Genomic DNA, 25,565 nt, shown 5'->3' with positions numbered 1-25,565 from the left:
ATTGCTGATCCTGACATCGATGATAGCAATTATTCTCACACATGCACTGTTTCGGCATTTTCAAACTTGGTCGAACTTTCACCTGATGTCGTAGACCAATTTTTTGCGAGTCTGTCTGAAATGATGTTCTCCCCTGAACAACGGGAATAACTTTTTAAACAAACGAGCACATAGCGTTCCCTGAACTCTGAATTCGGCCTTCAGCTTTGATAAACAGAAGCTACTGAAAACATTTGGAACTGTTTTTCCCCTGAAAGCGAAATTCTTTTTTTTTTTTCACTTCCAAAATTTTTACCGTTTTTCTGGCACAGAGTACTCTGCTTAAAGTAGAACTATTCTTAGAGAACAGAGCTTCTAATTTAGGAACTCTAGAGACAATATTTTACCTCAGCCTCTAGCACATGTACAGCATTTTGTATTAATATGTGATGGAATGGTCTCGACCTTCTCTTCTGTATTCAGAGCCATTTCATGTGTAATTTTCGCAATTCATTCAGCTGATATATATGTGCACCTTAACTGAATGATACCACTGCTTGAAAAGCGTACAGTACCAATACTCATTTTCGTGTATTTACCATATACCATTTCAAATGCGAATTATGTATTTTGTGGTGGGGTGGAAAACACACACGCATCGTTCTATGTTTACTATTGCTTAGTTTTAGTAATGAGGGACATTAGATCGTGGAGTGGGTGTTGTATTTCTATCTAGGACCCTAATTCGATATTCCCGATTTATGCCCTTATATGGCTATAACAAACAATATCCTTATAAAGGCATAAGAATCATATCCATATTTAGTAATAGCCCATGCAGTTCAAATACCGCAAGGCTACTCCCCTAGACTCCTAGAAAGTACAACGCATTCTTTAAACAAACCAAGCCTCCAGCAGCCCAGGAAATCCCCCTGCTTTTGTTTTGATTTGAACAAGAACTCCTGGAGTCCAGAAAGAACGGTTAGTTGTTAGTGACGTCTTATGTCCAACCTTACGTCAAACCCGGCACCTTTCAGGTGGTTTGGAGCAGAGCGGCTATCTACTTGCCCGAGAGCCCAGCTGATGCGAGAGCCCACGGACGACGCCCCTCCCTTTTGACGCACTGAGAAAGACGCTGTCTTTTTCTCCAGCCGAGAAAATCCAGCTCCGGTGTTTCCAGCCCCCCTTGCGGGTTGCTGGGATATCGAGTCCTGAGAGAGAGATACCAGACCTCCTTCATTCTATTACCAAGGTACGGAGCTGACTAAACCCTTAAGAGAATTCTTGATTCAGATTCCTTGGCAAAACCAACTTAACTTAAACTGCTACTTACTTACTCCTTCCCACATATTAGGCTTAGGTCAGGTACACCAGGGTAGGCGTACTTAGAAGCACCAGTTGAGGACGTTAGTCAATGTTTTTATGTATGTATATATTTGATCCATTTTAAAGTATCATATGGCTAAGAAACCATATCAATGCTTTTACAGTATTATTTTATAATACTCCTTTTACTGTAAGCACTTTACTTTATAATAAGTATTGCAATTGTGGCAATTCATTTCTCTTGCATGAGAAAGAAGACTGCTCAATAAATAACACCTTTTATTGAAAACGCCCGTCTCTCTATTTCTCTGCACTCTGGTGAAACTAAGTATGCACGATTGACTGAGTAAAATAGTTGTCTATTGTTTTCACACGACTCTAGAGATACACTCTTTATTCTGAGGGAGCAAAGTTGTCATGTTATATGGTTGTCAGAAGCTAATCCCTTCTTGTCTATCCAGGGAAGTTAAACTCCTCCTTGTTTTCTCATGAAAGTTTCTAGTAACCTCTGAGCTAGCTGGCAAAACTAATTAAGTCTAATATAGTCAGTAGAGACCTAGTCGACTTCAGTCCTACGTCTACACTTCTGTTTATATTATTCCAATGCTCAGAGCCTAATGGGAATATAGGAACTACACTACAAGGGCATCACTACAACCTTTCAGCAGAGCTGGGCGAGGAGGTGCAAACCGCTGCGCCACCACTCTGCTGAAGGTCGTCACAGTCCACCAGATTACTACCTTTCAGTGGGCTGGCGGGTGGGTAGTGTTGCGCTTCCCCCAGCAGTGCCCTTTCAAAGGCAGTGGCTTTTAAAAAAATGAGAACAATGAGAAGGTCTCACAAGGTTCCTGCACAGCATAGACTTGAAAGTCCATGGCGTACAAGAACCTATGTGCATACACACAGGGGGGCACACGTTAGGCCCCCGTGTGTGCATCCTCATAATTAAGGCCCCCTTTGTTTCTTCTCTGCCAGGCAGTGGAACCGCCATGAAAAGCCTGGTGGAGAGGTGACTTGGAATATGCTTGATGGGAACGTGGCGGTTCCGCCAAGCATACTGCGGCCTCTGACCACCAGCGGTCCTAGGGCGGCCCAACTGCCTAAGTTGTAATCAGGCAATCAGACTGCCAGTGCGGCGGTGACTGGATCTGCCACTGCCACACTAACACAAATCTGGAGGTCCTCAGACTGCCAGACTCGAGATGGTAGCCCTGGTTTTATCAGGTTTTTACGTGAGCCTCCCATTCATCAGCTGAAAAAGCATTCTCCTTTCTAGTACTTCTGTTTCAGAGAAACAGATCTAAAGTTTGCTCCCAGCAGGCAGGAGCATTTTTTAAGCATCCGCCAGCTGGGAGCAGACTTGGTATTTGCTCCTGCTTGGCAGGAGATTTTAAAATGCTCCCGGCAAGCGAAAGCATACACAGGTTTTCCTGCCCTCGCCACTGCGGGCAGGGAGGCCGCTGGGGAGCAGTAAAATATCGATTTTTTAATATCAACATACAGTAAAATTGTGTTTTTTATATCATAGGGACAGAATATCGTTGACCAGAATACCGACCTTAAGGTAAGTGATATTGGGTTTTTTTTTATATCGAAGTAAGTAATATCGAAGTTAATAATATCGAAGTAAGTAATATCGTTAGCAAACATGTTTTTGTTAATAATATTGATATTTATATTAGTGGTATGTATTTTATATGTATGTTTAACATTTTTTGTAATGTAGTTTTATTACTTTTTAAATATATGTATTAAATGTTTAGAAATTAGCAATTTTTTTAAAGTAAATTTTGCGTTTTAGTATGAGAGCGGGTTGTGGGTTTATAGGGGAATAGGGTGGGAAGTAATGTAATTATAATTAATTAATTATTATGTTTTTATTTATTGTAATTGATTATTAATTTAATGCTAATTAGTTATTAATTGATAATTTATTGTTATTAATTTGCTTAATTTATCATCATAATAATTATAATTAATGAATTATTATTTGTATTTATTGGTATTGGTAATTAATTTATTGTTAATTAATTATTAATTAGTAATTAAGTTTTATTAATTGATCATTAAATTAAGTATGTTAATTTTATGTGTAGCGGGTTGTGGGTTTATAGGGGAATAGGGTGGGAAGTAATTCAATTATAATTAATTAAAATATTTTGTTTTTATTTATTGGTATTGATAATTAATTTATTGTTAATCAATTAGTAATTAGTACTTAGTGTTTTATAATGGATTAATTTATAATTATATTAATTATAATTAATGTATTATTTTTTATTTGTTTTTGTTGTTAATTACTTTATTGATAATGTATTATGAATTAGCAATTAATTTTTATTAATAGATTAATTGATAATTAAATTAATTATGTTTATTTTTATGTGTAGTGTGTTGTGTGTTTATGGGGTAATAGGGTGGAAAGAAATTTAATTTTATTTAAGTAAATATTAATTTAATGTTATTGTTATTTATTATTATTTTCTTAGTTAATTTAATTTTTCATAAGTTATTTATTTTTCAAAAATTATTTAATTAATACGTATGTTAATTTAGCTCCTACGCTATCAACATTTTCAACACTGTTATATTCATTGGAGTTGGAATATACATTTTTACCCCTACGCTATCCAACACTTTCCCTACTGTTTTACTCCCTGGGGTGGGAATAGTAATTTTAACCCCTACGCTATCCAACACTTTCCCTACTGTTTCACTCACTGGAGTGGGGATATTAATTTTAACCCCTAAACTAGCCAACACTCTCTCTACTGTTACACTCGCTGGAGTGGGAATAGTAACTTCTACCACTCCGCTATCCAACACTTTCCCTACTGTTGCACTCTCTGGAGTGGGAATAGTAATTTTTACCCCTACACTATCCAACACTTTCCCTACTGTTGCATCCCCTGGAGTGGGAATAGTGATTTTAACCTCTACGCTATTCAACACTTTCCCTACTGTTGCACTCTCTGGAGTGAGAATAGTAATTTAAACCCCTAGGCTATCCAACACTTTCCCTACTGTTGCACTCACTGGAGTGGGAATAGTAATGTTTACCTCTATGCTATCCAACACTTTCCCTACTGTCGCACTCCCTGGAGTTGGAATAGTAATTTTTATCCCTACGCTATCCAACGCTTTCCCTACTGTAGCACTCACTGGAGTGGGAATAGTAATTTTTACCTCTACGCTATCTAACATTTTCTCTACTGTTGCACTCATTAGAGTGGGAATAGTAATTTTTACCCCTGCGCTATCCAACACTTTCCCTACTTTTGCACTCACTGGAGTGGGAATAGTCATTTTTACCTCTACGCTATCTAACACTTTCCCTACTGTTGCACTGTTTGGAGTTGGAATAGCAATTGTATCACCTCCGCTATGTAACATTGCTTTTTTATTATTTTAGTTAACGTAGTATATAATTAATATTAAAAAGAGTAAAAAAGTTAATTAACTTTTTTAACATTTGTTATGGATATTCATTTAATTGTTCTTATATTATTGTTTTATGTGTATAGATGTATTTATAACGTATATGATATATATTTTTTATGTTATTAAAGTAATTATTAAAAATTATTATTAAGTATTTATAGTATATATAATATGTGTGTTTAATGTATTTTGACATTATATATATATTACTTATAATTTTTAACATTTTGAAACATTTTTAACTATGTTTGTTTTAGTTATATGTATTATTTACTTAATTTTTCATTCTTTTTTTAACTAAAAAAATATTTTTAACAACGATATTATTGACTTCGATATTTTAAAAAAAATATTTTTGTACTTACCATAATGTAGATATGATGTCGATATTTTTGACTTCGATATTCTTGCGTTGATATTTCTGTATGTCGATTTTTTGTCTGTCGAACATTCGAGGCCGCTATGTCTCGGGACATAGCCTGTGAGCAGACCCCATTGACGGCTCAAGGAGGGGGGGCCTGCATGGCACTCCTCCCTATTTAATAAATGTTCGGTCCCGAGGGTGAGCTTATGGGGTATTTAAGACGCTCGGGAGGGGGGACTGACAGTCCCCCTCCCTCTCATCAACACAGCCCCGGGGTGGGCTCCCCTGGGTTTATTCAATCAATCAATCAATCAAGAACACTTGTATAGCATGCTACTCACCTGGAAGGGTCTCAAGGCGCTGGGGGAGGGGGGGCGCTACTGCTCGAACAGCCAGGTCTTGAGTTGTCTCCTGAAGGCGAGGTGGTCCTGGGTCAGCTGAAGGTGGATGGGGAGGGAGTTCCATGTCTTGGCAGCCAGGTAGGAGAAGGATCTGCCTCCGGCGGTGGCTCTTCGGATGCGTGGTACGGCGGCGAGGGCGAGGCTGGCGGACCGTAGCTGGCGGGTGGGCGTGTGGAAGGTCAGGCGGTCGTTGAGGTACTTGTAATTAGATGCAGCCCGGCCACCATTTTATTTATTTTTTTCAATCCTGTGATCGCCACTTGGTGGTTATAGTTAGTTCTGCTTTTCCACAGAGAGGGTATTTTTTGGTTTGTTGATAACTTTGGCCTCATTTCACAAATCTTTCCGGACTTTCACAAATAAATGTCATTCAGCTCAGCTCCTTCCTGGAAAGTTTCAGGGTGATCCATCAAGCAGGTGCAGAGAAAAATGGGGGATTCCAAAATGCAAAATCCCCATGCATGTTCTATAGACTTTTTTAGATAAGTCTACAGCAAAACTACTGAACGGAATTACACTAAATTCGACAGGAAGCTAGAACATGGTCCACAGACTGTGCTTTTTGTGAATTGGTGTAAATTTGTACAGTAGTTTATGAGATATTAAGAGTTAAAAAATAGATATTTGAGCAGTTGGCCTCACTAGCCTCTTGCAGGAGTGCCCTGTGATTGGCTATCGGAGCTTTATTTCCCTAGAGTCATCTCGCTTCTTCGAAATAGTTCCAAGCCCCAGCAGAGGGGGGTACACATGGGCCAAAATCGGCCTGGGGACGGGGCCACACACCCTTCTTTCCCCATAAAATTGGTGCCGGGCCCTGCTTGTCTCCCTACCCCTAAAAAGTGTGACAGGCTCTGAGGGACGGGTCTCCAAAGAGGGAATCAGCCAGGGGAGGAGGGCCATGTGCCTCCCTCAACAAAAAAATTATGCAGGACCCCGGGAGATGCAGTCCTCGGTGACAAAATCATCCTGGGGAGTGGGGCCAGGCACCCTGCTCTGATTGATTTAAAAGACTTGTCCTGGGGGATGGAGTCTCCAGGACCTAACAAGACTTGGGGAGGGAGGGCACTCAGCCAGCTCCCTTATATTTAAATAAGTGGCCTCAAGAGATGGGGTACCCAGGGCTGGTAACAGCTCAGGAGTAGTGCCTTCTTTCCCTTTAATTAAAAAAACACAGCACTAGTGTATGGAGTTTCCAGGAACAGGCCCTATGATCAACTGCCTGCTGCGCATGGATAAAGGCCATTCGGAGCATGGCGTTGGGTATATGAGGAGTGTTGATTGTAGGGCCAAGGCCATGTGTGACGTGGTTACATTTACAAATGGTAATAAAGTATTACTTTACAATGAAAAAAACTTGAAATTCACAGAAAAAACAAAGGTTAAAATAAGGTTATAGCTAGGTGTAGTAAACGGAAATGTGATTTTTTAAATTTTTTAAATCTTAATAATTCACTGAAAAAAACAAAGTAACGTTATATTTCGGTTAATTTTTTTAACTAAAAAACATAGAAATTCACCAGTTTTAGTTAGCAGCGCTAACTATAACTCGCGCCCCGCCATGCGCTGCTTATGACCTCACATATGACATCACTCATGGCATGTTCTATGACATCATTTATGACATCATGGATGACATCACAAATGAAATTACTGATGACATCATCCAATAAGTGTGCTAGTGTAACAGTTTAAATAGTGGCAGTTTACATAGTAGCAAGTAATTAATATAATACCTGTCTACCTAATTTTGTTTAGCCTGGGTCCAGTTGATGGGCATACATTTTTACTAATTACATGCGCTCCTAATGCACCCCAGCTGTGCGCCTCACTTTTTGGTTCTGCGGAAAAAGTTTTCAACAGGAGAAAGATTCTACGTAATACATGCTAACTTTTCTAAGCAGCTGAAGGTTATTAGAGGGAATCATGTCAAGAGTGTGCACCCCAGGTACTAACCTATGCATGTGTACTTATTTTGCTTCAGAAGATGGGCCGGAACATTTTCACCACAGTATGAAGTCTTGGATGATGCCATCAGTGATGTCATCAATGATGTCATTTGAGATGCCATCCTTGATGTCAATAATTATGTTGTAAAAGATTATATGAGTGATGTCATATGTGAGATCATAAGCAGTGCATGGTGGGGGTGCAAATTATAGTTAGTGCTACTAACTATACCTGATGAAGTTCTGTGTTTTTTTTTGTTCAAAACGTTAATGTTGTCACTGACAAATTTCCCTAACTATAATGTTTCTTTAACCTTTAGAATCTTCAGTGTATACATATATTCACAATATATATATATACACATAGATATATATTAACCTGCACAATAATCTAACATGCATCCCTTACCCTCAGCAAAAAAATTATGCAGGACCCCGGGAGATGCGGTCCTCAGTGACAAAATCATCCTGGGGAGTGGGACCAGGCGCCCTGCTCTGCCCTATTTAAAAGACTGGTCCTTGGGGATGGAGTCTCCAGGGCCTAACAAGACTTGGGGAGGCAGGGCACTCAGCCACCTCCCTTTTATTTAAATAAGTGGCCCCAAGAGATGGGGTACCCAGGGCTGGTAATGGCTCGGGAGTAGTGCCTTCTTTCCCTTTAATTAAAAAAACACAGCACTGGTGTATGGAGTTCCCAGGGACAGGCCCTATGGTCAATGGCCTGCTGCGCACAGATAGAGACCATTCGGAGCATGGGGTTGGGTATATGGGGAGTGTTGGTTTTAGGGACAAAGGCCATGTGTGACGTGGTTACATTTACATATGGTAATTAAGTATTACTTTAGGATGAAAAAAACTTGAAATTCACTGAAAAAACAAAGGTTAAAATAAGGTGATATTAAAGTGTAATACACGGAAATGGGATTTTTTTTATTTTTTAAATCTTAATAATTCACTGAAAAAAACAAAGTTTAAAGTAACGTTATAATTTAGGTATTTCTCAGTGAAAACATTAATGTTTTGAACTAAAAAAACACAGAAATTCACCCGTTTTAGTTAGCAGTACTAACTATAACTTGCGCCCCTGCCACGCACTGCTTATGACCTCACATATGACATCACTCATGGCATGTTCTATGAAATCATTTATGACATCACTGATGACATCACAAATGAAATTACTTATGACAACACTGATGACACCATCCAATAAGTGTGCTAGTGTAACAGTTTACATCGTGGCAAGTAGCTACCATAATACCTTTCTACCAAATTTTGTTTAGCCTAGGTCCAGTTGATAGGCATACATTTTTACTAATCACATGTGCTCCTAATGCACCTTAGCTGTGCTCCTCTCTTTTATGGTCTGCAGAAAAAGTTTTCAACAGGAGAAAGAATCTACGTAATACATGCTAACTTTTCTACTCAGCTGCAGGTTATTAGAGAGAATCATGTCAAGAGTGTGCACCCCTGATACTAACCTTTTCACATGTGCTTATTTTGCTTCAGAAGATGGGCTGGACAATTTTCATCACAGTATGAAGTCTTAGATGATGTCATCAGTGATGTCATTAATGATGTCATTTGAGATGCCATCAGTGATGTCATTAATTATGTTGTAAACGATTATATGAGTGATGTTATATGTGAGGTCATAAGCAGTGCATGGTGGTGGTGCAAGTAATAGTTAGTGCTACTAAATATACCTGATGAATTTCTGTGTTTTTTTTAGTTCAAAACGTTAATGTTGTCACTGACAAATTTGCCTAAATACCGTTCCTTTAACCTTTGGAATCTTGAGTGAATACTAAATATATATATACACATAGATATATATTAACCTGCATTATAATCTAACACACATCCCTTACCCTCAACAAAAAAAGTTTTCACCACAGTATGAAGGGTGCAGGTATTATGATATTTAGCACCTTCAGAGCTTGGTTATATTTTCCAGATAGTTTCTTTTTGACTGTTGTATAGAATGTAGACTGTTCTAGGTAGATTATTTTGAATACTCTGTAATGTACTACTCATGAGAGTTTCATTGTTTGCAAACAGTGTGCTAAGCATGATCTCTCTCCAGTGAGTAAAAACGTCTTACAGTACACAGTTCTCTACTGATATCAACTTAATTTTACTATGTAGCTTTGGTGTGTGTCAGGGGTTTGATAAAGATAAAAGCAGCTGCCACCGCAGTACATTTGATTTGGAATTGGCATTCACAATTTTGACTTTCTCTCAACAATTGTATACAGATTCAACACTGTATTCAATCAGGGCTTATCGTATATCTGTGGTTGATTGTTAATGTGAACTATGCTAGCTGTAAACTATATGGTATAGGGTCAACGTAGCACCAAAGATATGCTTCCTATAGCCAAGGAAGTTGTATCTGTGACAGTACTAATGGTGGCTGCCATTCTCGTTAGCTATTTTACACTTACTGTCAGGCCTCTGATACCCTATTAATTTATACCAACATGCGGGAAAGCGAATTTTGGATGATGTCATCAGTGATGTCATTAATTATGTTGTAAAAGATTATATGAGTGATGTCATATGTGAGGTCATAAGCAGTGCATGGCGGGGGTGCAAGTTATAGTTAGTGCTACTAATTATACCTGATGAATCTCTGTGGCTTTTTTAGTTCAAAATGTTAATGTTGTTAGTGACAAATTTGCCTAACTATACCGTTTCTTTAACCTTTGGAATCTTCAATGCATACATATATTCACTAAATATATATATACACATAGATATATATTAACCTGCACGATAATCTAACACACATCCCTTACCCCTGAATTCACAGCAGGAATCAACAAGTTTCATTTGTCATAATTGTCCCCTAATAAGCAGGAAATATCCGAATTTAGGATCATGTATTCACTCTGATGACAGTGAACATAGCAGTGATGGTGAAGTGTTTGCATAAAGCACTGAGTATAGAACAGAAGTCCGCTCTCTTTCAGCAGTGACGAGGATCTGAGAGGGTCTTCGTGACCATGCTGTGCACATAGTGGAGAGCACTAAACCACCCACAGTGCCCATCGCCCCACATGAAGAGCCCTCGCTACAAAAGCGCTTAACCATATGCCAGCTATAAAGCAGCAATATTGCAGCCGCCCTGTCTGCACCTCACCTCGTGTTGCTGCAGACTGCACAGCAAGTGTCATCGGCGTGTTTCATACTTCCACCACCCTTCACATTCTAGACTTGCTCATCTGCCTTCCAGCTTTGCTGCCAGTCCGTGCATACCCGGCCCAAACATGGATACTCCAATCGCAAATGATAACCAAGGGCCTAATAAACTAAGGTGGTCACTACAGGAGCCGACATCTATGTGTGGGCCCGGGATGGCGGCGCGCGGAATGGGTCGGAGCAGCAACGCTCGTTATTCGAGCCCTTCTGACCTCTGCCTCTCGTATTGTTTCAGACACGAGCCAGCCTGTGCCAGTGAAAGTAGAGACTGGCACGCGGCCTTTAAGGTATCTCATCCCCCTAGTTGCAGATAATCCATGGTCACACTTTACTTTTTCCAATCCTTTTCATGTTTGTTCATGAAATGCTGCGGCTAACCGCTCGGCGCACGTGTCCGGCAGCTGTTAGTTGTCTGTCTCACTGTTTCTGTTGTGTAAACGCACAGGTGACGAGATGCGCTGCCTGACAGTAGCCGAACGACCCACTGAACAGTGGCGTAGCGTAAAATAGCGCCCCCCACCGCGCAGAATGTGACGAGGGGCCTCCAGTTACCATAACTCAAAGATAATAATTGACGGAATAAGGCACACCTGAAGGGTTGGAGCATCCCGGAGGGCTGTCTGTCTGGGGGGAGTGATGCGCATCAGGGCCAGGTGTTACTCCCGTGTCACGGAACCCATGGATGGGTCGGTTTTCCCACAAAACCGAAGCCCCAGGGTGTTGCTGTGTGTATGGAATTTCCATAAAACCCTTTCAGTCGGTGTCCTAATCTAGGGTTAGGTTGGAGGGGCTGGGTGGGTGGGTGGTGGTCGCCGGCATCTTTTCACAGAAGTATGCATACTTGTGTCACCATAGTGGTAATTTAGGTTGTGAAATAGCACACACGCGTGCCATTCATCACAGCCAACGGTGTTAGAGCACACATTTTTCACAGTAAATAAAATGACATTATAACGTTTTGTTAAAAGGCGCACACGTAGGGACCGAAGACGCGGAAAAGAGGCCTCATAGAACGGACCAACCATAAACAAGACGCGAGACCATATTTTAGTGTTTGAGGAACAAGAGCTGTGGTGTGTTTATCTATAAAAACAAAATCACATTTCAAATATTAGCTACAATCGAACAAACCCAAACCAAGCGTGCAGATAGCATTTACAGTTCAAAATAATCTCTGAACCTTTTATCCAAAGACATGGCTCTGCTCATGGATGGTCACTATACAGGTCCGCCCGGACCGCACATCCGAGCACCTAGTACAAGCCAAGGACCCACGTCTGAAGTAAGAAAGAACCTGCTCCCAGGCTCTTCTGCAGGCCTTAACCCCCTCAGAGGTGTCCTTGTTGGGAGAACCCGACACCCTTCGGAGATATGCGCCTTTGCAGCTGGGCCATAACTTGGCATCCTGGCACAGGACCATCCCTACGCCCCCACCCCTCCAGAGTAGCCACCCCCCCTTTGGAGTACCAAGCAAAGGACTCCAACAGCCGTGCAGGTGCCTCCTAGCTCCTGCCGCCAAGAAACCTCCAAAAGCCCACACCGAAGACAAAGACACCCATGTCACTGTGGAATATGACTCGAAATACAAAGGTGTCTGTCTGCGTCAATTGATGCCTACTGTGACACAACCACCCCCCCAAATACAGCAAAAATAAGGCAACCAAAAAACTCAGGTAGGTAAATAAACTAACACCAGCAAGTGACCCATATCAACGTGGGGTAGGTGGGTGGCAAAATAAAGATATTAGGCAGAGGATCCCTGAAGGGCCAGCAAGCACAAACAGCCAATTGGTTTGTTATCTGCGCTTCAGAAGCCGATGTAAGCTCGCCATTGAGCACTGCAGGCTCCCACAGCCGGGCCTATTGAGTTCCAGTAGAGGTATACCTTTGCCATCTCCTGCCACTGCCAAACACCCCCCCACCCCCCACCAAGCCCACTTCTATCAGGAGCGTTGCCCTAATTTGTGGTTTAATTTAGTTTCCGGGACAGGGTGAGCAGAAGAGGCCTCAGAGCAAGGCCCAACCATTAACATGAGCCAAGCCCCAGAGGCGTCCATTCATATAGGCGTGTGAGGCTTGAGCCCCACCAATACTTGATAAAAAGTGCCCAGGCATCGGGCCAGGACCTTTCACATTGTTTACCGGATGAACATGCATTGGCAAGCGCCTGCGTTCAGAAAGACAAGGTGTGAAACGGCGATCCGCATTTCCAAAGGGGACTGAGACATTTAAGGCCATAATTCAAGGTCATCACTCATTTTTCATACCTTTCGCACCCAAGCATTACACTATTCACGGCAGAACATTTACTTTACCTTGTTGAAAAACTAGCCTTTTTATATGCACCAAATAAATGTAACCCATATTTTAAATTGTCATTTGATTCATTCATAGGGTCTTCCCTCAATATGTGTAAAATATGCACACGTTTTACATTAGTAAAATAAACGTTCTTTTCACGTTTCCGTTTGGGATAAAATCTAGTTTATTTCTATAGTGTTTAAATAGTTAGGGGAGGTCTTCGGGGCACCAATAAAAACAAACCTTAGCCCCTTGCATGTGGTTTTTATGGGAAGCTATGCACTGTAAGAAATTTGCTATGCGTTTACCTCACCTATGACTGTAAAGGACGGCTTGAGAAGATTGTAATTAGCCCTTCTTTTGATTCGCATTGCCTATGATCATGTTTTCCTCTATTATTATCAGGACATGGTCCCTGCTTCTGGGGATCAAAGGGGTGGCAAGGTTGGACGTCCAGTACTAGTTGCTTGGTAATACACAAAATGAATATATAAGAAGCGTATTTGTTGTTCTTAAGTAAGGTTCTTTCATTACAGGATCTTTCCCATGATCTATCATGCTTGTAAGTAAAGGCATGGTGTGGGGCACGATTTTTTATCTTACCTCCCCTCAAGGAACTTCTCGTATGAACTTGGCCTCACCGATAATTTAGTGACCTGACTCCTATGCCAAGATCATATGTTATGATTTGGAAAAAGAAAATCGGCCTTATTTATTTACAAGAATAGCGTCATAATCCACATACTAATTATAATCAAACAGAACAAAGTTAGAATATCATATTTACAGTGCAACAGAGTCATTAACTTTTGCATCTTTGAAAATCTCTGATCTGTTATCCGAAAACAAATGTGAGTGCCACTCAACTGGTCTTCTGCGGCCAGTATGTCCTAGCACCGTGTGCAAACCGAGGGCCCAAGTCAGAATTAAGAAATATTCACCCCCCTACAACGGAGAAAGGCTGGTTCTCATGAAGATCTGAAAACCATGCCAGAGGCGTTCTTTTCTGGGCCCCATCGCCATTCTGAGATATGTACTTCAGCAACTGGGCCATAACATAGTCCCCTGGCACAGGCCTGTTGCCCCCTTACCTAGGGGCAATAAGTTGGAGGTTTCAGCAAAAGGCTAGAACAGCTGCGTAAGTGCCCCGACATCTGGCACAAAGGTCTGGCCAAAAGCCCACACCTGGGGAAAAGACAACCCTATTACTATATAATTTGATATGGGATGCAAAAGGTGTCTATGTATGTGAATGGTTGGTCAGGCTGGATAACCTGGCGAAACCGAGTGCACAACAAAATGAATATACAACTGTCTTCACAAAATTTGTTGTGAATATGTTAACCAATGCTTATGCAAACTGCAATACGAACGACAAAATTCCAAATGAAATGTCTCAATTTCTTTTCATTCTGAATTTCAAACATTTAAAATTGTAGAAACAACGTTATGTGAATACAAATCAGTAAGCATCATAATTTTCTGATACACGGGCACAGAAATACAGAATAACAAAAGCGATGGCATCATCAGGATTAATGTTGCACTTGAAAATAACATGGTCAATGCATTTCAGAACAGTTACGTCCCTTCTTCAGGGGACATGGAAACATACTAGCGTTTACTCCAAAATAGCAAGTAGCATGGAAAAAGAATCAAAGACAATTGACATTTCACCTGACCAGGGTTCCTGCTAGAAAAAGGTAATATGGTGCATGAAGCTTAAATGCATGGAATTTACAAGTCAGTGGGAATTAGCCACATAGCAGAAACATGTTACTTTCAGCAAAAACGTATCTAATGAGCAGATGGCAGGACCTTCTCCTCAAGGAGGCGCAAAACGTCTTTGAGGGTAAGATATAATTCATAAATATTATTCTAGACTCATTATTGTCCTAAAATCCCACTTCCACTTTCCAGATTTGAAATTAATGTTGTACTTCTTGGAAATTAGCAAATGTCCAACTTTCAATATTGGCTACCTGGCCTACTTGAAGGATGTTAATTAGCAAGGATATTCAAAGCTACTAAAAGCTCCAAACCACTGCAAATCCACATCTATAATTGATTTTAAAACATTGGTAATGTATTCTTTATATGCATACATATTAATCTTGTAATGCACTGGAATATATGAGTATGATACAAATAGGACTTATGTTTTCACAAGAATTCTTCATGCCTCAAACTGAAGAGCGGTACCTGCAAACACAACAATGATGGACAGAATGTGGATCAATGTCACACATTCACCCCAGTCCAAAGATCTGGGCCCAAATCCATCGTTTTTCCACTCACACCACCCTGGGTTAGACAATGGCGATATGCAAATCAGCGCTGACCCTGTGCCCCATGGGAACAGTCCAGTCCGAACTACAAAAGCCATGTCCTTCCCAGAACGGAAACAAGCATCCGAGGACCGGCCCGGTTTCGAGGTAACACCTCTCATCAGCCCGGCTAGCTTGATTCCAGTGGTGTGGAGTGCCTGGGACTCACGTCTGAGCATCCCCAGTACACTTAGAGCGGTACCTGCAAACACAACAATGATGGACAGAATGTGGATCAATGTCACACATTCACCCCAGTCCAAAGATCTGGGCCCAAATCCATCGTTTTTCCACTCCACACCACCCTGGGTTAGACAATGGCGATATGCAAATCAGCGCTGACCCTGTGCCCCATGGGAACAGTCCAGTCCGAACTACAAAAGCCATGTCCTTCCCAGAACGGAAACAAGCATCCGAGGACCGGCCCGGTTTCGAGGTAACACCTCTCATCAGCCCGGCTAGCTTGATTCCAGTGGTGTGGAGTGCCTGGGACTCACGTCTGAGCATCCCCAGTACACTTAGAGCGGTACCTGCAAACACAACAATGATGGACAGAATGTGGATCAATGTCACACATTCACCCCAGTCCAAAGATCTGGGCCCAAATCCATCGTTTTTCCACTCACACCACCCTGGGTTAGACAATGGCGATATGCAAATCAGCGCTGACCCTGTGCCCCATGGGAACAGTCCAGTCCGAACTACAAAAGCCATGTCCTTCCCAGAACGGAAACAAGCATCCGAGGACCGGCCCGGTTTCGAGGTAACACCTCTCATCAGCCCGGCTAGCTTGATTCCAGTGGTGTGGAGTGCCTGGGACTCACGTCTGAGCATCCCCAGTACACTTAGAGCGGTACCTGCAAACACAACAATGATGGACAGAATGTGGATCAATGTCACACATTCACCCCAGTCCAAAGATCTGGGCCCAAATCCATCGTTTTTCCACTCCACACCACCCTGGGTTAGACAATGGCGATATGCAAATCAGCGCTGACCCTGTGCCCCATGGGAACAGTCCAGTCCGAACTACAAAAGCCATGTCCTTCCCAGAACGGAAACAAGCATCCGAGGACCGGCCCGGTTTCGAGGTAACACCTCTCATCAGCCCGGCTAGCTTGATTCCAGTGGTGTGGAGTGCCTGGGACTCACGTCTGAGCATCCCCAGTACACTTAGAGCGGTACCTGCAAACACAACAATGATGGACAGAATGTGGATCAATGTCACACATTCACCCCAGTCCAAAGATCTGGGCACAAATCCATCGTTTTTCCACTCCACACCACCCTGGGTTAGACAATGGCGATATGCAAATCAGCGCTGACCCTGTGCCCCATGGGAACAGTCCAGTCCGAACTACAAAAGCCATGTCCTTCCCAGAACGGAAACAAGCATCCGAGGACCGGCCCGGTTTCGAGGTAACACCTCTCATCAGCCCGGCTAGCTTGATTCCAGTGGTGTGGAGTGCCTGGGACTCACGTCCGAGCATCCCCAGTACACTTAGAGCGGTACCTGCAAACACAACAATGATGGACAGAATGTGGATCAATGTCACACATTCACCCCAGTCCAAAGATCTGGGCCCAAATCCATCGTTTTTCCACTCCACACCACCCTGGGTTAGACAATGGCGATATGCAAATCAGCGCTGACCCTGTGCCCCATGGGAACAGTCCAGTCCGAACTACAAAAGCCATGTCCTTCCCAGAACGGAAACAAGCATCCGAGGACCGGCCCGGTTTCGAGGTAACACCTCTCATCAGCCCAGCTAGCTTGATTCCAGTGGTGTGGAGTGCCTGGGACTCACGTCTGAGCATCCCCAGTACCCTTAGAGCGGTACCTGCAAACACAACAATGATGGACAGAATGTGGATCAATGTCACACATTCACCCCAGTCCAAAGATCTGGGCCCAAATCCATCGTTTTTCCACTCCACACCACCCTGGGTTAGACAATGGCGATATGCAAATCAGCGCTGACCCTGTGCCCCATGGGATCAGTCCAGTCCGAACTACAAAAGCCATGTCCTTCCCAGAACGGAAACAAGCATCCGAGGACCGGCCCGGTTTCGAGGTAACACCTCTCATCAGCCCGGCTAGCTTGATTCCAGTGGTGTGGAGTGCCTGGGACTCACGTCTGAGCATCCCCAGTACACTTAGAGCGGTACCTGCAAACACAACAATGATGGACAGAATGTGGATCAATGTCACACATTCACCCCAGTCCAAAGATCTGGGCCCAAATCCATCGTTTTTCCACTCCACACCACCCTGGGTTAGACAATGGCGATATGCAAATCAGCGCTGACCCTGTGCCCCATGGGAACAGTCCAGTCCGAACTACAAAAGCCATGTCCTTCCCAGAACGGAAACAAGCATCCGAGGACCGGCCCGGTTTCGAGGTAACACCTCTCATCAGCCCGGCTAGCTTGATTCCAGTGGTGTGGAGTGCCTGGGACTCACGTCTGAGCATCCCCAGTACACTTAGAGCGGTACCTGCAAACACAACAATGATGGACAGAATGTGGATCAATGTCACACATTCACCCCAGTCCAAAGATCTGGGCACAAATCCATCGTTTTTCCACTCCACACCACCCTGGGTTAGACAATGGCGATATGCAAATCAGCGCTGACCCTGTGCCCCATGTGAACAGTCCAGTCCGAACTACAAAAGCCATGTCCTTCCCAGAACGGAAACAAGCATCCGAGGACCGGCCCGGTTTCGAGGTAACACCTCTCATCAGCCCGGCTGGCTTGATTCCAGTGGTGTGGAGTGCCTGGGACTCACGTCTGAGCATCCCCAGTACACTTAGAGCGGTACCTGCAAACACAACAATGATGGACAGAATGTGGATCAATGTCACACATTCACCCCAGTCCAAAGATCTGGGCCCAAATCCATCGTTTTTCCACTCCACACCACCCTGGGTTAGACAATGGCGATATGCAAATCAGCGCTGACCCTGTGCCCCATGGGAACAGTCCAGTCCAAACTACAAAAGCCATGTCCTTCCCAGAACGGAAACAAGCATCCGAGGACCGGCCCGGTTTCGAGGTAACACCTCTCATCAGCCCGGCTAGCTTGATTCCAGTGGTGTGGAGTGCCTGGGACTCACGTCTGAGCATCCCCAGTACACTTAGAGCGGTACCTGCAAACACAACAATGATGGACAGAATGTGGATCAATGTCACACATTCACCCCAGTCCAAAGATCTGGGCCCAAATCCATCGTTTTTCCACTCCACACCACCCTGGGTTAGACAATGGCGATATGCAAATCAGCGCTGACCCTGTGCCCCATGTGAACAGTCCAGTCCGAACTACAAAAGCCATGTCCTTCCCAGAACGGAAACAAGCATCCGAGGACCGGCCCGGTTTCGAGGTAACACCTCTCATCAGCCCGGCTGGCTTGATTCCAGTGGTGTGGAGTGCCTGGGACTCACGTCTGAGCATCCCCAGTACACTTAGAGCGGTACCTGCAAACACAACAATGATGGACAGAATGTGGATCAATGTCACACATTCACCCCAGTCCAAAGATCTGGGCCCAAATCCATCGTTTTTCCACTCCACACCACCCTGGGTTAGATAATGGCGATATGCAAATCAGCGCTGACCCTGTGCCCCATGGGAACAGTCCAGTCCGAACTACAAAAGCCATGTCCTTCCCGGAACGGAAACAAGCATCCGAGGACCGGACCGGTTTCGAGGTAACACCTCTCATCAGCCCGGCTAGCTTGATTCCAGTGGTGTGGAGTGCCTGGGACTCACGTCTGAGCATCCCCAGTACACTTAGAGCGGTACCTGCAAACACAACAATGATGGACAGAATGTGGATCAATGTCACACATTCACCCCAGTCCAAAGATCTAGGTCCAAATCCATCGTTTTTCCACTCCACACCACCCTGGGTTAGACAATGGCGATATGCAAATCAGCGCTGACCCTGTGCCCCATGGGAACAGTCCAGTCCGAACTACAAAAGCCATGTCCTTCCCAGAACGGAAACAAGCATCCGAGGACCGGCCCGGTTTCGAGGTAACACCTCTCATCAGCCCGGCTAGCTTGATTCCAGTGGTGTGGAGTGCCTGGGACTCACGTCTGAGCATCCCCAGTACACTTAGAGCGGTACCTGCAAACACAACAATGATGGACAGAATGTGGATCAATGTCACACATTCACCCCAGTCCAAAGATCTGGGCCCAAATCCATCGTTTTTCCACTCCACACCACCCTGGGTTAGACAATGGCGATATGCAAATCAGCGCTGACCCTGTGCCCCATGGGAACAGTCCAGTCCAAACTACAAAAGCCATGTCCTTCCCAGAACGGAAACAAGCATCCGAGGACCGGCCCGGTTTCGAGGTAACGATGGATTTGGGCCCAGATCTTTGGACTGGGGTGAATGTGTGACATTGATCCACATTCTGTCCATCATTGTTGTGTTTGCAGGTACCGCTCTAAGTGTACTGGGGATGCTCAGACGTGAGTCCCAGGCACTCCACACCACTGGAATCAAGCTAGCCGGGCTGATGAGAGGTGTTACCTCGAAACCGGGCCGGTCCTTGGATGCTTGTTTCCGTTCTGGGAAGGACATGGCTTTTGTAGTTCGGACTGGACTGTTCCCATGGGGCACAGGGTCAGCGCTGATTTGCATATCGCCATTGTCTAACCCAGGGTGGTGTGGAGTGGAAAAACGATGGATTTGGGCCCAGATCTTTGGACTGGGTTGAATGTGTGACATTGATCCACATTCTGTCCATCATTGTTGTGTTTGCAGGTACCGCTCTAAGTGTACTGGGGATGCTCAGACGTGAGTCCCAGGCACTCCACACCACTGGAATCAAGCTAGCCGGGCTGATGAGAGGTGTTACCTCGAAACCGGGCCGGTCCTCGGATGCTTGTTTCCGTTCTGGGAAGGACATGGCTTTTGTAGTTCGGACTGGACTGTTCCCATGGGGCACAGGGTCAGCGCTGATTTGCATATCGCCATTGTCTAACCCAGGGTGGTGTGGAGTGGAAAAACGATGGATTTGGGCCCAGATCTTTGGACTGGGGTGAATGTGTGACATTGATCCACATTCTGTCCATCATTGTTGTGTTTGCAGGTACCGCTCTAAGTGTACTGGGGATGCTCAGACATGAGTCCCAGGCACTCCACACCACTGGAATCAAGCTAGCCGGGCTGATGAGAGGTGTTACCTCGAAACCGGGCCGGTCCTCGGATGCTTGTTTCCGTTCTGGGAAGGACATGGCTTTTGTAGTTCGGACTGGACTGTTCCCATGGGGCACAGGGTCAGCGCTGATTTGCATATGGCCATTGTCTAACCCAGGGTGGTGTGGAGTGGAAAAACGATGGATTTGGGCCCAGATCTTTGGACTGGGGTGAATGTGTGACATTGATCCACATTCTGTCCATCATTGTTGTGTTTGCAGGTACCGCTCTAAGTGTACTGGGGATGCTCAGACGTGAGTCCCAGGCACTCCACACCACTGGAATCAAGCTAGCCGGGCTGATGAGAGGTGTTACCTCGAAACCGGGCCGGTCCTCGGATGCTTGTTTCCGTTCTGGGAAGGACATGGCTTTTGTAGTTCGGACTGGACTGTTCCCATGGGGCACAGGGTCAGCGCTGATTTGCATATCGCCATTGTCTAATCCAGGGGGGTGTGGAGTGGAAAAACGATGGATTTGGGCCAAGATCTTTGGACTGGGGTGAACATGTGACATTGATCCACATTCTGTCCATCATTGTTGTGTTTGCAGGTACCGCTCTAAGTGTACTGGGGATGCTCAGACGTGAGTCCCAGGCACTCCACACCACTGGAATCAAGCTAGCCGGGCTGATGAGAGGTGTTACCTCGAAACCGGGCCGGTCCTCGGATGCTTGTTTCCGTTCTGGGAAGGACATGGCTTTTGTAGTTCGGACTGGACTGTTACCATGGGGCACAGGGTCAGCGCTGATTTGCATATCGCCATTGTCTAACCCAGGGTGGTGTGGAGTGGAAAAACGATGGATTTGGGCCCAGATCTTTGGACTGGGGTGAATGTGTGACATTGATCCACATTCTGTCCATCATTGTTGTGTTTGCAGGTACCGCTCTAAGTGTACTGGGGATGCTCAGACGTGAGTCCCAGGCACTCCACACCACTGGAATCAAGCTAGCCGGGCTGATGAGAGGTGTTACCTCGAAACCGGGCCGGTCCTCGGATGCTTGTTTCCGTTCTGGGAAGGACATGGCTTTTGTAGTTCGGACTGGACTGTTCCCATGGGGCACAGGGTCAGCGCTGATTTGCATATCGCCATTGTCTAACCCAGGGTGGTGTGGAGTGGAAAAACGATGGATTTGGGCCCAGATCTTTGGACTGGGGTGAATGTGTGACATTGATCCACATTCTGTCCATCATTGTTGTGTTTGCAGGTACCGCTCTAAGTGTACTGGGGATGCTCAGACGTGAGTCCCAGGCACTCCACACCACTGGAATCAAGCTAGCCGGGCTGATGAGAGGTGTTACCTCGAAACCGGGCCGGTCCTCGGATGCTTGTTTCCGTTCTGGGAAGGACATGGCTTTTGTAGTTCGGACTGGACTGTTCCCATGGGGCACAGGGTCAGCGCTGATTTGCATATCGCCATTGTCTAACCCAGGGTGGTGTGGAGTGGAAAAACGATGGATTTGGGCCCAGATCTTTGGACTGGGGTGAATGTGTGACATTGATCCACATTCTGTCCATCATTGTTGTGTTTGCAGGTACCGCTCTAAGTGTACTGGGGATGCTCAGACGTGAGTCCCAGGCACTCCACACCACTGGAATCAAGCTAGCCGGGCTGATGAGAGGTGTTACCTCGAAACCGGGCCGGTCCTCGGATGCTTGTTTCCGTTCTGGGAAGGACATGGCTTTTGTAGTTCGGACTGGACTGTTCCCATGGGGCACAGGGTCAGCGCTGATTTGCATATCGCCATTGTCTAACCCAGGGTGGTGTGGAGTGGAAAAACGATGGATTTGGGCCCAGATCTTTGGACTGGGGTGAATGTGTGACATTGATCCACATTCTGTCCATCATTGTTGTGTTTGCAGGTCAAACTGAAGAGCCAGGTCTCCAAACCCTCCTATGGATAATAAGGGCCCAAGCGATAATCACACTAGGAACCTTCAATCACACAATGCCTCTGATTAAGAATTTAATAAGGTCCCTCCTGCCACGTTGGGCTAAATCACTCTCTACAAGGTATACATTATTAATGCATGCAGTTTAAGCCCCCTGTCTAGAGTCCTCTCCACAACATGCGCCGCCTGACTGACTCAAAGTCCTCCGATGCCAAACCACCGCATTCTGAGATCTCTGTCAAGTGTTTACTGCCACAAGTCATGGTTAAGATTTCTTCTTTCTGACTTAGCTCAGACTTTTTTGGAGGTTGAAAATCTGCAGAGGGAAGAAGCTGCAGCCAGTAGACAACAAGAGTTCCGCGTGACCGGAAACCCCTTAGGCGAAAGGCCACTGAACAGGATTTACTGCTGCGGAGAACTTAGCAGGAGCTGCGGCGAAGTCAGGTCAACTGGCGATGCATTTTGGTTGACTAGTCCCGGCCTTCTCTCAGTTCTCAGACCAGTTTTTAGGCAAACAGTTTGTGTGTCCCAAGTTTTGGTCCAAAACTGGAGGGGCACCACTTGAGGGCTTAGGACTCACTCAGGCTGGGTCCAGGTGTAGATTCAAGATGGTTGGAGCATTTTCTGCCCCTGAGGTTCTGATCAGGAGTCCTGCCAGCTAGCCCTTGGACAACTCTGGTAGCCCTGGGTTCAAGCAGTGGAACAGGGCTCAAGCAGCAGGGCTCTGAGTGTTCAAGGTAGGCTCTAAGCAGCAACATCAGTGCAATCAGGTGCAGCAAAGAAGTCTTGTGGAGTACACAATAGGCCCCAGCACAGGCAGTCATCTGAGGTCCAGAAAGTGAACTGAAGAGTGGGTCAGAGGGTTGTATCTTAACATCTGGTGCCTTCTTTTAAGTCGGAGAAGTTTCTAGAGAATTCCGTTTGAAGTGCTTGAAGTTTTCTGCTTCCCTTGCCCTGGTTCCCCAAACTCACTGCATGAACAATGCAGTGATGACAAGCTCTTTGTGTGAAAGCAGGGCACAGTCTATACAGTTGCAAGCGGGACTGTGCCCACCTCTGCCTCCCTTCCTGCCAGAGATGACACATCCAGAGATTGACTAATCCCTCTAATATTTGGCTGCCTGGAAGGAATAAACAAAATCCAACTGCCATCTACACCCAATCATGTGCTCTAGGAGCAGGCTGCTAACACCACATAGCTAGGGCAGGAGAAAGCCAACTTTTTAAAAGTGGCATTTTTAAAATGGTAACTTAAAATCCAACCTTACCATTAAAGAGGGTTTTAAATTGAAATTTTTCAGACAACAAACATGAATTGTTGACCTGTCCCCAATGAAACATATGCACTATTTAAATATAAAAAGGAAACCCAATGTTCTCATATGGGTGAGGTTGGGCTCACAGTAGTGAAAAAGGAATTTAGGAGTTTTTCACTGCCAGGATATGTAAATCTTAACAGTGCATGTTCAACCTTTTAATCACAATGCAACCTGCACTATGGGCTACCCATGGCCTAACATAGGACTGGCTTATCTGCTATAAGTTGAGTTGGCAAGGAGATTATATTTCCAAGTCGAATTGGAAGTTTAAAACTGCATTCAGGCTGCAGTGGCAGGCCTGAGACATGTTTTAAGGGGTCACTTAAGTGGGTGGCACAATACGTGCTGCAGGCCCACTAGTACCATTTAATTTACAGGCCCTGGGTATATGGTATACCATTTTACTAGGGGCTTCTAAATAAATTAAATATGCCAATCAGGTGTAAAACAACGTTACTAAGTAGTAGCAAGTAAGCACAAGCACTTGTTAGCAGTGGTACAGTATGAAGAGTCCTAAGGCCAAAAAAACAAATTCAGCAAATATAGGAGGGGTGAAGGCGAAAAGGCTTGGGGGTGACCCTGCAGAGAGGGTCACGCCAAGCAACATTTTTAGTTGTCCCTCTCATATCAATTATTAGCGTAATATTTGGTACATTTCCATTTTATATTTTTGCTCCTTGTGCTTTCCATCATGTGTGTTTATCCAATGAGAGATAACAATTATTTTCCTTTCTGCGAGATGATATATGTGGCGGTTTCTGCCATTTTATCTGAAAATGGAATCAGTATCAATGTAATATTTTGTAATAAACATTGTATAATACTTATTGCAAACATTTGAAAATGCATTTCTATTTCGTACATTTTATACTTAGAGATTTAACGTGATATCTCTTCTCTTCGGATGCTGCTTAATTCAGTGGAGATGTTGGCTGGGGGTGTATTTATTCCTTGTGATTGAGAAAGTGTTTTTTACCACGGAGTATCATTGAGTTGGGTAACAATAAACACCTGTTATTCAGCACCAAAATACCCACCAGTGAACGCGCACTTTACAAATACACATGTTAAGTTATGTTTTAATGTTGAGTAGAAAATATAGTGCTTATGTTAGTTTAGGGACTGGTTGGGGGTAATGTTAATTTTACATTTCAGGGGTTGGTGTTTTTTTATACATTTTCTGAATTTTACTTGAGTTAAACGTGTCTTTGTTGAAGTTCACTTTAATGAAGTTAGTAATGTTGGTCTGAGGAAATGGTGCTTTTCTTGTAAATGTTGAAGTGGAAGCCTTCTGCCCGTCACAAGGAACACATCTATACATAAAGTACCAGGGACTATTGTGGCAATGGGTGCCTCTTAAGGCTAATAAATATTTTTGCTGTTGTTTCCATTTTCTTTATATTGGCGAGGGTGGTATCTCCCCTATTATTTTTTATAAATAGCAGTGCAGAAACAAAACAAACATTAACAAAGCCTGAGTACTGGCATGCCTACGCCTGACCAACTGCCAACTGCTGCTGTAGTTTTGGAGCCGCCAAATTCGCTTTGACAATACTTGTTGTTATTGAATTTATATGACTTTAAAAGTTCAAATTGTTATCAAAGATGAAACCAAGACAATTTGTACTTGTAATGATTTTGGCTTTGCAATAATTGGATACGCATGGTTAAAACGGAAGACAAAAACAGTCATTATCCCAACGGAAAATAAAACCTTTTAAAGACGCGTTATCTACAGTACAACGAGTTAACAGCGATTGGTTATTGCGCCATTTGAGCTTTGAAACCACTAGGTGGCGGTAAACACCCTCAGAAAAAAAGGAATTGGCACATGTTCTTAAACAC

This window comes from Lissotriton helveticus, chromosome 1_1, assembly GCF_964261635.1.
Source record: "Lissotriton helveticus chromosome 1_1, aLisHel1.1, whole genome shotgun sequence".
Classification (NCBI taxonomy): domain Eukaryota; kingdom Metazoa; phylum Chordata; class Amphibia; order Caudata; family Salamandridae; genus Lissotriton; species Lissotriton helveticus.
Note: the sequence above shows the minus strand (reverse complement) of the source record.